Raw genomic sequence first — 14,304 nt, 5'->3', positions numbered from 1 at the left:
TGCACAACACTATAGCACTCTAATAGATAAGTGAGGACTGTAACGCACTGCAATTTTAAGATATAGTTAAGGTAGCAATTCGTTTTACTAATATACAAATAAAAGTTAAGTATTAGGTAACTTGGAATAGGTGCTGGATTAATAAGTGTATATTAGTCCTCTGGACATCAGTAGTTATTATTTTTGTAAAAAAACACTGCATCCAGCACTAAGGGAAAGCACAGGTTTTCCGTTTAAAAGAGGGATAACAATCCCATTAGTTTCCCACTATTCAGGGGAATATCTACAGGAAGGCGAATAACACAGTCACCCACTTACCTGTACCTACCACCTAGATGGCAGGATTTCTCTCTAATCCAACTACGACGCAAATGTTTCTGGCTGAGGCAGGCAAGGTGTTCTCCACTGCCAGTTTACCAGTAGACTGTCTAGATGTTGTGCAGGCATTTCAAGAAATTAATAAAACATATAAGCGATATATCAGAGGAATTTGGGAAACAGCCAGTCTGGATACATATATCCAACAAAAAATTGTATACAGGGGGATGAGAATTAACATAACACCTAATTCCCACCAAGAAGATAGTGAATTTATAAAGGGGTGGGAAACTCTTCTTACCGAAAATTCCTTGCGGATGCAAGCGTACCTATTAGAGTACGAACAACAATCCTTGGCACGGATAACATCACAATTACAAAAGGAGATCCAAGAGATCCAAATATTCAGGAACAAACCCGAATTTACCGAGTTCGAACAGAGATTGCAAAAAAATGTAGAGAGTCTCCAAGGAGAAATTAAAGAACGTAAGCATAGGAAATACAATAGAGACAAGAAAGACTTTGATACTGGGAATATCTACCCCAAAAAACAAGGGGGACGGGTCCCATATAAGCAAAGGGACAATTGGAGAGAGTATACAGACATATCGGAGTCAGAGGCTTCTGAAGCAGAAGGGAATTATATACAAGCCAAAACCAATACAAAGAGGAAACCTAAAAGTAGACCAACATACTCACAGAGGAAAAATCCCTCAAAAAACCCTGTCTCCAACAGCAATACAAATCCCAGTAACACTCTGAATCCAACATGTCCTGTGAATCAAGAACAGGCGTCACATTTGCCAGTATACTACTCACAGTTTCCGCAATTATCCTCATTGACCACGTCCACAAGTATCACTCAACCACCCCAAAATTTAACATCAGATGGTTTTTTAGGAATGGGAGTCCAACTGAGAGACAGAGAGAAATGGGGTTACAATCAGAAAATCTAAATGTAATAATAGCTGAGTTGGAGGATGGAGATCTGGGTGTCAATTCAACATCGAGTACCAACAGTGAGGGAGCTATGCAGATCATTAATAAAACTGAGCTGGTATTGAAACCAGCACACATAAGTCTTATACAAAAGGGGCTGTCATTCACCCCAGCACCATATTTCAACTGTTTTCTATGGATCAAAGACATTAATTTGTTCGCCCGCAAACTAGCCCTGCACAAGGAATTTAATTCCAGTGAGCATGCAACTGAAAGAATGCAGAGATGTAAAAGAGCAGCAGTTGACACCCTTGAGTCACTAATGAGAGAAGGGGAAGGCGAACTAATAGCCCCCACGCCACCTTTTAGTACCCTGACACCTAGATCTAAATTCACCCCCCCATTCGGGAAGTATGCAAACATACAAACCTTTGTAGACGTGGTCACTAGGGATATAAAAAAGATCAAAGCATCAAAAAGAAATATGCATAGCAATCTCTCTATAGAAGAACAGGAAGCAATGAGGGATCTAATAGACAATGACAACCTTGTCATCAAACCTTCGGACAAAGGAGGGAATATTGTCCTCCTAGAGAGAAAATATTATGAACAGATGATAATGAAATTGCTTAATGAGAAAGGCACATATAAAGAACTGAGTACAGATCCCACAGTAAAATATGTGCTGGAACTAAAGAAACTCTTAAAAAATGCCAAGGATAGGAATCTAATCACAAAAGAAGAATTTAAGGTTATGTTAAGATTACAGCCCACTATAGCTACCTTCTATGCTATCCCAAAAATTCACAAGCAAAGGGAACCTATCCCTGGGAGACCCATAGTCTCTGGTAATCAAAGCCTATGCGAAAATATCAGCGAATATGTAGAACAGGTCATTTCACCCTTTGTGAGGACTTTGCCGTCGTACCTCAGAGACACCAAGGATACTGTCGTCAGGCTGCAAGAGATCCAAGTGGGTCCACGTACGTTTATTGCTAGTCTCGATGTAGAGGCATTATATACGAGTATCCAACACCATCTGGGAATACAAGCAGTTCAACACTATCTCAACACTAAAGGCACACAGTTTTATGAGCACAATGAGTTTGTTATTTCACTACTAAAGTTTTTGTTGGAGCACAATTATTTTATGTTCAATGGTAAATATTATTTACAGATCACTGGGACCGCTATGGGCACGACCTGTGCACCTAGCTTTGCTAATCTGTTCTTAGGGTGGTGGGAGGACAGAGTAGTATTCACGGACACTATGGAACACTATACACAACACATATTATTTTGGGGTCGTTACATAGACGACATTTTAATTTTTTGGGATGGCACTGCAACACAATTTCACCAATTTGTTAGTCAACTCAATGACAACCAAATTGGTATGAAATTTACAGCTGAAATTCACACGAGCACTTTGAACTTCTTGGATCTCAAACTCACGTTGCAACCTGACGGCAGTATCCAAACGGAAATATATCGCAAACCGACGTCGACAAATAACCTGCTACACTGGCAAAGCTTTCATCCGGAACCCCTGAAGAAAGGAATCCCTGTGGGGCAGTACCTCAGAGCCAGGCGGAACTGCTCCACAGAGGAGGCATTTGAAAAAGAATGCAGGGTATTATACTCAAGGTTCTATGACAGAGGATATTCCAAGAAATGCCTGCATAGAGCATATAATAAGGCAAAAAAGATAGCTAGGCTAGACCTATTGGCAGGGAAATCCCAACAACAAGGTGAGAAGATCATACGCTGCATAGGAACCTATGATACGGAACATCGAGTCATACAACAAATCCTGAGACGACACTGGCACATTCTGCAAGCTGACACTGATCTAAAACAAGTGATACCAGAATATCCAGCAGTAACATATAGAAGAGGACGCAACCTGAGAGAGATGTTAGTCCACAGCCACTATCAATCCAATAGAACAGCTACCAAAACCACCTGGTTGAACCACAAGGGATCATATCCATGTGGAGACTGTACTTTTTGCGGTCGGATGAAAGTGACAAAAACTTTCACAAATCCAACGAATGGAAAAAACTATGAAATAAGAGACTACATCAATTGCAAAACAAAAGGAGTGGTGTATGTTATCAAATGCGAATGCCCCAAACTATATGTTGGGAAGACAACTCAGGAATTAAGAAGACGTATCTCGAGACACCTGAGCAGCATCAATAGTGGAGAAGACACCAGCCTAGCCAGACACATGAGAGAGAAACACAGAGGTAAAAGTACAGACTTTAAATTCTGGGGACTGATGAGAGTGAAATCAGGCCCAAGAAAAGGAGATATAGACAAAAAACTCCAACAGGAGGAGACAAAGTGGATTTACCTGCTTGACAGCCTGGCTCCTAAAGGCCTCAACGAAGGGTTCACGTACTCGTCCTTCCTGTAGATAGGAACCGACCTAGAAAAAAATGATAAACAAATAAATTAAAATCCAAATTATACATGTACCAAGTTAGAAGAAAAATATATAAAAGCGAATGGAGCAACCCACCGGATGGAAGACCTAGAAATCATTAAATAATAGTATTAAACAAAAATAAGGGGGCCTCTAGGGAGGCAAAAACCTAGAGCAACTGATGGGCTATAACATGACTTTGAGAGAGGCCAAATAGTGATTGGCCACCAACACTATGTATCTAGCGTACAAGTTAGGAGGTGAGTATGGGTAGAGGGACGAACCCAATGGAGGCTGGGAAACACATAGCTCACCAGTATAAACGTCCACCCACCAGACCGTAGAATAATGACTGCGATTGGCAAACTATACAATTAAACGCGAACCCACTACCACCGGGCAGAACTTCTCAATGAGCATATACTAAATAAATAAAATATAAAATAATAGATGAATGTCATTGATGACTGGGACATGAACCACAATATCACCATCCTGAAGGTTAAAGTATCGGGATGAGTATGGTGAGAAGTGCCAACGTAGGATGGGCTAAAAAACATAGAAGGGAATTGGATCAGCATCAGGAGAGTGTGAATATAAGGTAATATATAGGGCCATAGCAGGAAAAACGACAGGGGTCTTGACTTACATAGTAGGTTGGCCAGGATAGATGAGCAAAGCAGGATCCATAACGCCGATGACCAAGTCCCCAAGCATCCACCGTGACAAGCGCAACCATAACCAAAACAATAGGGTGGACTCAACATAATTCTAAGTCCCTGAGCATGCGCCGTGGCAAGTATAGTAGGCGGAAGCGGAGCGCCGATGTATGAAACCGACGGACATGCGCAGTTAAACAGGCTCCACTAACTTTCTATGTTCTTGAGCATGCGCCATGCTGTACCTTAGATGCCGCGAACTAAGTCCACGGGCATGCGCAGTGGGAAACCCTGGCCCCTAGCACAGACGCGGCGCGCTGAGATGATGACATGCGAATCACGGGTCAAATGTGGATGGGAGGAGTCACCGGAAGGAAGTAGGTCCGGCAATACACCTAACAGAGCCGCATCAGAGGTTTCAATCACGCCCACAAGTGAAACACACATTGATGACATCATCAACAAAGGTCTTATAAACCATCCGGGAGGAGACACGCGCACACTCTGCCCTAACCCCTGAAGACGCCGGTAACGGCGAAACATGTTGGGGGGCAGCGTGAGGCTCTAGTTTTAATACAGTGCAGTTTACAGCCCCAAACAGCATAAGGGGAATCGCACACTGAATGTTGAGCATGCTGGCAGCGCGCAGCCAGCAGCATCAGTGGTGATTAGGAGTGTCCTGTATCCCACACTAAGGGGATGCTGCACAACACTATAGCACTCTAATAGATAAGTGAGGACTGTAACGCACTGCAATTTTAAGATATAGTTAAGGTAGCAATTCGTTTTACTAATATACAAATAAAAGTTAAGTATTAGGTAACTTGGAATAGGTGCTGGATTAATAAGTGTATATTAGTCCTCTGGACATCAGTAGTTATTATTTTTGTAAAAAAACACTGCATCCAGCACTAAGGGAAAGCACAGGTTTTCCGACTAAACGCTTTCAACACAAATTACCGCCGAAGTGAACAAAGAATATATTTTTCTTTTTGTACTGAAATACAAAATAACGCATATAACCATCGCACTGACTGACTGCTACCGATGCTACTTCCGTGAACACCTCCACCCTTACTTCCTGGGTAGGTAGGCTGCTGCGAAGCAGGTGGTCTGCCCCGGGCACTTTTGGCTCCCGACCTCCCACCCTGCTGCCTCACTGCTGCCACCCTGCTGACTCCTAGCCATACTTTCAACACACATAACTGCTGACGTGAATTAAGAATATATTTTTATTTTTGTACTAAAATAGGCTACTAAAAGCTTTCAAGACATATAAACGCCGCCAATGTAAACTGAGAATATGTTTCTTTCTGTACTGAAATAGGCCACTAAATATTTTCAAGACATATAACTGCCGCCTACGTGAACTGAGAATGTATTTTTCTTTTTGTACTGAAATAGGCTACTAAACGCTTTCAAACACAAATAAACACCAAAGTGAACTGAGAATATATTTTTCTTTTTGTACTGAAATACAAAATAACACATATAACCTCCGCACTGACTGACTGCTACCACCACTACTTCCGTGAACCCCTGCACCACTACTTCCCGGGTAGGTAGGCTGCTGCAAAGCAGGTGGTCTACCCCGGGCATGTTTGGCTCCCGACCTCCCACTGCTGCCACCCTCCAGACTTACTGCTGCCACCCTGCTGACTCCCAGCCAAGCTTTCAACACATATCACCGCCGACGTGAACTGAGAATATATTTTTCTTTCTGTACTGAAATAGGCCACTAAACCCTTTCGCCACAAATAACTGCACCAGTGAAGTGCGTATATTTTTTTCTTTCTATAGTGAAATAGGCCACTAAACACTTTTGCCACAAAAAAGTGCACCAGTGAAGTGTGTATATTTTTTTCTTTCTGTACGCTTTCAACACATAACTGCAGAAGCAAACTGAGAATATATTTTTGTTTTTGTACTGAAATAGGCCAGTAAACGCTTTCAAGACATATAACTGCAGAAGTCAACTGAGAATATATTTTCTTTTTGTAGTGAAATAGGCCAGTAAATGCCTTTAGCAGAAATAAATGCACCAGTGAAGTGCGTATATATTTTTCTTTCTGTACTGAAATAGGCCACTAAACCCTTTTGCCACAAATAAGTGCACAAGTGAAGTGCGTATATTTTTTTATTTCTATAATGAAATACAGTAGGCCAGTAGAGATGGCCTTGCGGTTTGCCCGCCTTTTCGTGGCAAACCATACGGCGATGTGCACCGGCGCCATATTCTTTTGCATTGCTCCGAACTTTGATCAGGTGGGAAAGGACAGCAAATTGGACACACCCCCACCCTATCACAGAACCTGATCTGGCCGCCATTTTATATTCAGTGTTTTGCCAGTGAAGGGAGAGGTTGCTGTGTGGAGCAGGAACAGGCTGTTAGGGACACCAAACACTAGCTAATAGGGGCACAAAAGTCCTTTTACGGACTGTATAGGTGTCCTATCGATACGTGTGATATACTAAGGGGTGTAATATACTTATAATATACTTTCTAACATAGAAAGTATATTATAGTGCACTTGAATTGTGCAGCAGTTGTGTGCGATACAGCAACTATACAGAGGGACAAATGCTATTGGAACAACTAATTGCAGCGGGTGTGATATACCTGGTGCCCCCAAAACAACTGATTGAGGGGTGTGATATACCTATAATATACTTTCTAACATAGAAAGTATATAGCGCATTTGTATTGTGCATGTCACTGCCGGCCCTGTGAGAGATCTGAGGAGATCAGATAGACTTGGTGCACGTGAGTCTGACAGGTTCTAGGTGTTTACTTTCAGTTTGTTGTTGTGGGCAGGATCCCACCTCTCCACAGGTTCAGCTCGTTTACTGGTTAGAGGCTCTATTTTAGTCTGCCTCTGACTTCTCACCATGCGGTTGATATTTTCTTCTGGAGTTCCTGCTGGTTGTTTGTGGATCCCTTGTTCCTCACTCTTCCCAAGCTAAGTTCCGCTTTTGCTCTGTATTGTTTGTGTCAGTCTAGGTCTCAGGAAGACGCTGGCCCCTTCACTGTGAAAGGTATCGGGAGTCTCATTCCCCGTTCCCTAATCTAGGGTTTGCTACAGTATTAGCAGGGTCTAGGTATGAGTGTATGTGTTCGTCCACCAACAGGGCTTGCACATACTGTCAGGAGTCAGGGAGAGACTCAGGGATTGCTAGGAGGTAACTATCTCTCCCTCACTAGCTTCTAGGCCTAGACTGTTATCCTATGCTATCTGTTTATCTGGTGTACCTGTCATCCACATTACCCCGTGACATTATCAACCGCCAACACCGTCATTATTTTCCTTGCTGTGTGCAGATATGAATACTGTTGAAGCATTGGTGGTTTGCATGCAGGGATTATCTTTGGAGGTAGCTGACCTCCGTGGATCTGTTGCTCAGTTTCAGAATTCTCTGGCGTCTGGTTCGGTCAGTGGGAACCAGGTTAGCCTTGAACCTAAAGTTGCTCTCCCAGATAGGTTTTCTGGAGGGAGAGATAATTTTGTTCGGTTCAGAGAATCTTGCAAACTGTATTTTCGTCTGCGTCCGTTCTCTTCGGGGAATGAAAATCAAAGAGTGGAGATTATTATGTTTCTGCTAAAAGGTGATGATCAGTCATGGGCTTTTTCTCTACCGATCGGCTCTCAATCACTCCGATCGGTGGATGAATTTTTCAGAGCCCTGGGCCTGATTTATGATGATTCAGATCGGGTTTCTTTAGCCGAATCTAAGCTGTGTAGCTTGAGCCAGGGAGAACGTTCTGCAGTCATACTGCTCTGAATTTAGGAAATGGGCGACTGTTTCGAAGTGGAATGATCAAGCACTCCGCAGTCAATTCTGTCAAGGGTTGTCTGTGAGACTAAAAGATGCCCTATGTCCCTGGCCGTTTGGATTGATTGACGCCTGAGAGAGAGGTGCAAGGTTCCCCTCACTCTGGATGCATTATCATATGGAGAGACTGCCTCTTCTGTTCCTAGGGGTTCAGAGACATCAGAGTTTGTGTCAGGTGATGAACCTATTCAATTAGGACAGATCTCTTCTTGCCCTGATAATAGGAAACTCAAGGTCCTGAGAAGACTTTGTTTCTTTTGCGGTAAAGGACATTGTGTTAATGTATGTCCTTATATTAAAACTCAGGGTGAAAAAGGGGTTGTAACTAAGGGGTTTAGCGCTCTTACTCTTGGCAGTGTGGGTGGAGAACCAGAGAAATTATTTTGTTGTTTGCCTGTAGTACACAATTTCTCCTGCCTGCCATGGTGGGGCTAGACTCAGAAAATATTGATTTGGAAGTATTTATTGACAGTGGGGCAGGGGTGAACCTTGTGGATTATCAATTCGTTCAGAATCATGGTTTTAAAACTAGTGCATTAAGCAAGATGATATCTGTGTTTGCTATTGATTCTGCCCCCCTTTTACAAAAGTGTCTGACTCATATGGTGCATGATATTTATTTGAGGGTGGGTGATTCCCATTTTGAGTCCATTTCTTGTTTTGTTCTGAAGGGTCTGCCTGCTTCCCTAGTGCTGGGTTTACCATGGTTGACCAGACATAATCCTACCATAGATTGGCAAACAAGACAGATCAGTAATTGGAATGATTTCTGTATTGACAACTGTCTTGGTGCATCATTTTCTCTGATATCCACTAACGTGTTACCCCCCTTTTTTAATGATTTTGCTGATGTATTCTCTGAGGGTGGAGATCAGGTGTTAACCCCTCACCGAGAGTATGCTTGTCCGGTCAACTTGATTCCCAGAGCTAAATTGCCAAAGTCTCGGTTGTATGATCTTTCTCAACCTGAAAGAGTAGCTATGCGAGAGTATATTGCTGAGAGTTTGACAAAAGGACATATAAGACCTTCTAAGTCACCGGTGGCTGCAGGCTTCTTTTTCATAGAAAAAAAAAAGATGGGAACCTTAGACCATGTTTAGACTTTTGTGAGCTCAATCTTACCACTTTCAGTGATCCATACCCCCTTCCCTTGATTCCGGACTTGTTTGATCAGATTGTCGGAGCCAAGGTGTTCTCCAAATTGGATTTAAGAGGGGCTTATAATCTGATAAGAATCAGGGAAGAAAATGAATGGAAGACGGCATTTAATACACCTGAGGGTCACTTCGAAAACTTGGTAATGCCTTTTGGGTTGATGAATGCTCCGGCGCTCTTTCAGCACTTTATTAATGACATTTTTCATCACTTGGTGGGGAGGTTTGTTGTTATATACCTTTATGACATACTAATTTACTCACCCGATATGGAGACTCATCAGGATTATTTAAGACAAGTATTATTGATCCTCCTGGAGAATAAGTTATATGCCAAGTTGGAAAAATGTGTGTTTGCAGTCCAGGAGCCGCAGTTCCTGGGTTACCTGCTTTCTTCCTCAGGTTTTCGTATGGATCCAGAAAAGGTCCATGCAGTATTGGACTGGGATCGACCTGAGAATCAGAAAGCATTGATGCGGTTTTTGGGGTTTACCAATTACTACAGAAAATGTAACCAGAATTATTCTACTGTAGTTAAGCCTTTGACCGATTTGACCAAGAAAGGTGTTGATTTCCCAGTCTGGTCTCATGAGGCATTGCATGCCTTTTCTACTATAAAGAAGTGTTTCACTGCGGCTCCTATTCTGGTGCAACCTGATGTGTCTCAACCTTTCATTGTGGAGGTGGATGCGCCAGAAGGGGGAGTCCGAGCAGTTTTGTCGCAGGGTCCCTCTCCTAGCAAATGGCGCCCTTCTTTTCTAAAAAACTCTTCTGCTGAAAGAAATTATGTTGGTGGTAATAAAGAGTTGCTGGCCATTAAATTGTCTTTTGAAGAGTGGCGCCATTGGTTGGAAGGAGCGATCCATCCCATTAGTGTATATACTGATCATGAGAATCTGGCTTACCTGTAATCGGCAAAGTGTCTTAATCCAAAGCAGGCCAGATGGTCATTGTTTTTTACCAGATTTAATTTTGTGGTCACTTATCGCCCTGGGGCCAAAACGTCAAGGCGGATGCTTTGTCGCGTAGCTTCACTGGGGGGAAAGATTTGGAGGATCCTGCTCCGATTTTGGCTGATGAGGTGGTGGTGTCAGCTCTGTATCCTGAACTTGAGGCTAAGGTGTTGGATGCTCAAGGTGAGGCACCTGATTCCTGTCCCCCAGGGAGGTTATCTGTTCCTTCTGGGCTACGGCGCAAAGTGTTCAAGGAACATCATGACACCGTCCTTGCAGAACACTCTGGGAGTAGATGCACAGTGGATCTTATTTCCCGGAGATTCTGTTGGCCAAGGTTACGTAAAAGTGTGGAGGGCTATGTGGCACCTTGTGAGACCTGCGCACGTGCCAAGGTGACTCATACTCGGCCTTCAGAATCTCTTCTTCGTTTGTCGATCCCATTCCATCCCATCTTTGGATGCATTTGTCCATGGACTTCATCACTGATCTTCCTAGTTCTTCTGGGAAGACAGTGATTTTGGTGGTGGTGGATCGTTTCCGTAAGATGGCGCATTTTATACCTTTATTAGCTTTGTTTAATGCCAAAACTCTCGCACAAGTGTTTAATGATAGCATTGTGAAATTGCATGGCATTCCCTCTGATGTGGTGTCGGATAGTGGGACGCATTTTTGTTTTCAGGTTCTGGAGGGCATTCTCTTTTCGTCTGTGAGTTCAGTTGTCCTTCTCTTCGGCTTTCCATCCCCGGTCGAACGGACAAACTGAACGCACTAACCAGAACCTGGAGACTTATTTGAGGTGTTTTGTCTCCGAGAATCAGGAGGAGTGGTCTTCATTTTGTTTGCTTTAAATAACCGTAGACAGGAGTCCACTGATAAGTCACCATTTTATGGTGCATATGGGTTTCACCCTCAGTTTGGTACTTTTTCGGGGACTGAGTCCTCTGGTATACCTGAAGAGGAAAGATTCTCTTCCTCTTTGTCATCTATCTAGCGGAAGATTCAAACCAATTTGAAAAAAATGGGCGAAAGATATAAACGTATGTTTGGTCGTTGTGTGGGTGATTTGGTGTGGTTGTCCACATTAGGTTGAAGGTACCCTCCTGGAAGTTAGGCCCAAGATTTATTGGTCCTTACATAATCTCTGCCATTGTTAATCCTGTTGCATTTTGTCTCGAAACTTCCGCAGACTTGGAAAATCCATAATGTATTCCACAGGTAGTTGTTGAAAAACTATGTTGAACATGCTAAACCATCTCCCTTGCCACCTCCTCCTGTCTTGGTGGATGGTAATCTGGAGTTTGAAATCTCCAGAATAATTAACTCACATGTTCTTCGGGGGTCCCTTCAGTACCTCGTACATTGGAAGGTTTGCGGACAAGAGGAAAGAAAGTGGGTTCCAGCGAATGATGTCAGTGCCAGTTGCCTTCTTAAGGACTTTCACAGGACCCATAAGGTCGGGCCTGGGTGCCTGGAGGTCACCCGTAGAAGGGGGGGGGGGGTACTGTCACTGCCGGCCCTGTGAAAGATCTGAGGAGATCAGATAGACTTGCTGCACGTGAGTCTGACAGGTTCTAGCTGTTTCCTTTCAGTTTGTTGTTGTGGATGGGATCCCACATCTCCACAGGTTCAGCTCGTTTGCTAGTTAGAGGCTCTATTTTAGTGTGCCTCTGACTTCTCACCATGTGGTTGATATTTCCTTCTGGAGTACCTGCTGTTTGTTTGTGGATCCCTTGTTTCTCACTCTTCCCAAGCTAAGGTGCTCTGTATTGTTTGTGTCAGTCTAGGTCTCAAGGAGACGCTGGACCCTTCACTGTGGAAGGTATCGGCAGTCTAATTCCCCGTTCCCTAATCTAGGGTTTACTACAATATTAGCAAGGTCTAGGTACATGTGTATGTGTTCGACTCTCCACCATCAGGGAGAGACTCAGGGATTGCTAGGAAGTAACCATCTCTCCCTCACTAGCTTCTAGGCCTACACTGTTATCCTATGCTCTCTGTTTATCTGGTGTTATCCACATTACCCGTGACAGTGCAGCAGTTGTGTGCGGTTCTGCTGCGATACCGCAGCTCTATAGAGGGACAAGCGCTATTGGAACAACTATTTGCAATGCGTGTGATATATCTGTTGCCCCCAAAAAAACTGATTGAGGGGTGTGATATACCTTCCTCCACAAAATACAGATTGAGGGCTGTGATATACCTGTTGTCACAAATAAACAGGTTGCTGTGATATAACTGTTGTGGTAAAAAATAATAATTGAGGGGTGTGATATATCTGCTTCCACAAAATACTGATTAAGGGGATTGATATACCTTCTTCCACAAAATACTGATTCAGGGCTGTGATATACCTGCTTCCAAAAAATACTGATTAAGGGAATTGATATACCTGCTTCCACAAAATATTGATTGAGGCCTGCAATATACCTGCTTCCACAAAATACTGATTAAGGGGATTGATATACCTGCTTCCACAAAATACTTATTTAGGCCTGAGAGATACCTGCTTCCTCAAAATACTGATTATGGGGATTGATATACCTACTTCCACAAAATATTAAATGAGGCCTGCTAGATATCTGCTTCCGCAAAATACTGATTAAGGGGTTGGATATACCTGCTTCCACAAAATATTGATTGAAGCCTGCAATATACCTGCTTCCACAAAGTGCTGATTAAGGGGTTGCATATACCTGTTTCCACCAAATACTGATGAGTAGAGTTGAGCGAACACCTGGATGTTCGGGTTCGAGAAGTTCGGCCGAACTTCCCGGAAATGTTCGGGTTCGGGATCCGAACCCGACCCGAACTTCGTCCCGAACCCGAACCCCATTGAAGTCAATGGGGACCCGAACTTTTGGGCACTAAAAAGGCTGTAAAACAGCCCAGGAAAGAGCTAGAGGGCTGCAAAAGGCAGCAACATGTAGGTAAATCCCCTGCAAACAAATGTGGATAGGGAAATGAATAAAAATAAAAATTAAAAAAATAAAAATGAACCAATATCAATTGGACAGAGGTCCCATAGCAGAGAATCTGGCTTCACGTCAGCAGAGAATCAGTCTCTTCATGCCATAGCAAAGAATCTGGCTTCATGTCAGCACAGAATCAGTCTCTTCATGCCATAGCACAGAATCTGGCTTCATGTCAGCACAGAATCAGTCTTCATGTCATAGCAGAGAATCAGGCTTCATGTCACCCACCACTGGAACAGGCCACTGTCACACACTTAGGCCCCGGCACCCAGACAGAGGAGAGAGGTCCTGTAACAGAGAATCTGGCCTTATGTCAGCACAGAATCTGTCTTCATGTCATAGCAGAGAATCAGGCATCACGTCACCCACCACTGGAACAGGCCACTGTCACACATTTAGGCCCAGGCACCCAGGCAGAGGAGAGAGGTCCTGTAACAGAGAATCTGGCCTTATGTCAGCGCAGAATCAGTCTTCATGTCATAGCAGAGAATCAGGCTTCACGTCACCCACCACTGGAACAGGCCACTGTCACACATTTAGGCTTTGGCACCCAGACAGAGGAGAGAGGTCCTGTAACAGAGAATCTGGCCTCATGTCAGCGCAGAATCAGTCTTCATGTCATAGCAGAGAATCAGGCTTCACGTCACCCACCACTGGAACAGGCCACTGTCACACATTTAGGCCCAGGCACCCAGGCAGAGGAGAGAGGTCCCGTAACAGAGAATCTGGCCCTATGTCAGCGCAGAATCAGTCTTCATGTCATAGCAGAGAATCAGGCTTCACGTCACCCACCACTGGAACAGGCCACTGTCACACATTTAGGCCCCGGCACCCAGACAGAGGAGAGAGGTCCTGTAACAGAGAATCTGGCCTTATGTCAGCACAGAATCTGTCTTCATGTCATAGCAGAGAATCAGGCATCACGTCACCCACCACTGGAACAGGCCACTGTCACACATTTAGGCCCAGGCAGAGGAGAGAGGTCCCGTAACAGAGAATCTGGCCTTATGTCAGCACAGAATCTGTCTTCATGTCATAGCAGAG

Source organism: Bufo bufo, chromosome 6, assembly GCF_905171765.1.
Source record: "Bufo bufo chromosome 6, aBufBuf1.1, whole genome shotgun sequence".
In the NCBI taxonomy this organism is placed as follows: Eukaryota; Metazoa; Chordata; class Amphibia; order Anura; family Bufonidae; genus Bufo; species Bufo bufo.
Note: the sequence above shows the minus strand (reverse complement) of the source record.